We start from the raw sequence: 1,658 nt of genomic DNA on the forward strand, positions 1-1,658 counted from the left end.
AATCTACGAGAAACTAAACCGAACTAAATCAATGGCCGTTGAGTCGATTCCGACCCACAGCGCCCCTAGCGGACAGAGCAGAACTTTCCATAGGATTTCCAAGGCTGTCATCTTTTCAGTTCTGGTGGCTAGTGCCTTAAGGCTATGGAAGTAGTTTGACCCATCTTCCTTCCCAGGTGGCTGGTCGGAAGGAAGGTTGAACAATCTACTTCCAAGTGCTATCGCCTCGGAAACCCAAGGAGGGGTCCCTATGAATCCGTGCTGACTCAACAGTACATAACAACAGTGCTGAGGCATCTGACTGCTAACCAGAAGGCTGGTGATTCAAACCCACCAGCCGCTCTTTGGAAGGAAGGTTGGGCAATCTACGTCCATAGTGCTATCGCCTCGGAAACCCAAGGAGGGGTCGCTATGAAGTCAGATCTGACTCGAGGGCAGTGAGTTTGCTTTTGGTCATCTTTATTTCTGGTGTTCCCTGCCCCCCAGTCCCTCCACCGCTGGTACTAGGCTGGACCAGAAGCCAATTTCCAAATCTTTCCCCAGCTGAGCTGCTGGGTGGGTTTGAACTGCCCACCTGTTGGTTAACAGCTGAGTGCTTAACCCCTGAGCCACCAGGCTCACCTAAAGAATTTTGAGCAAGTTACTATCTGTGCCTAAGTCTGTACCGCTGACTCCGAAGCCTGGGTTCAAACCCTGGCTCCACTTCTTAGGAGCTGTGGGCAGGTCACTCAACACCTCTGTGCCTCCTTCCACCACTCAGACGGCGGGGTGAAGGCTGGTGCACCCATTCCAGCACGTATTTACTGAGTGCCAACCACATGCCAGGCAGCATTGGAGGCATTCCAGAAACCAAAGGCTGGTGGTTCAGTAGCGAAAAAATTTCAACCTTAATGGGGCTGCGGCGAGGACTGACACAGCCCACATCACAAACTTAAGGAGCGGACACGTGGGGCGTTCTCAACAGGCCGGCACTACTGCTACGCACTGCAAGCGTGCAGGGCAGCCGTTCTGCGCCTCGGCCTCCGCCATCTTTCAAATGGAGGGAATTCCTGGGTGGTTGGGGCCAACAGTATCGTATTTTCACGCAAATAACGCACCAGAAAAATGTTTTATTGCAAATCATGTACACCCCCCCGCCGCCGTGCATTAGTTTCCTGCGCAATTACTTATGTGGGCGCGTTAAACGTGAAGAAATACGGTAAATGTGATCTTCACAAGTTTTCCGTACGCAAGGCAGCTTCCAAGAGAACCTGCAGCACACTCCCTCCCACCTCTGAGAACAAGCACGAAGCGACCAGCTGGGGCTGACTTTATTTCTGCCAGAGCCCGGAGGATGGGGGGGGCGAGGGCGTCTCCGCCAGAGACCCCAGATCACACAGGCGCTAACGAGGCCGGAAAGCAGAAGGTGTGAAGGGTGGGGGAGCCCTTCTCCAGCATCTGCAAGCATCAGAGGATGGTAGGGTTTGGGGGTCAGCTTCTATCACCCGAAGTTCAGGGGCTGGGCCAGAAACGGAAGAAGGCTTGTGGTTCAGAAGAGAAGAGATCAGGAGGGGATGGGAGACATCCAGAGACACACAGCAGTCCATTCCGACCCACAGCGCCCCTAGAGGACAGAGTGGAACTGCCCCACAGGGTCTCCAAGGCTGTCAGTCTTCACA

Source organism: Orycteropus afer, unplaced genomic scaffold (assembly GCF_000298275.1).
Source record: "Orycteropus afer afer isolate SDZICR_OR568_19922 unplaced genomic scaffold, OryAfe1.0 scaffold00766, whole genome shotgun sequence".
Taxonomy (NCBI): Eukaryota; Metazoa; Chordata; class Mammalia; order Tubulidentata; family Orycteropodidae; genus Orycteropus; species Orycteropus afer.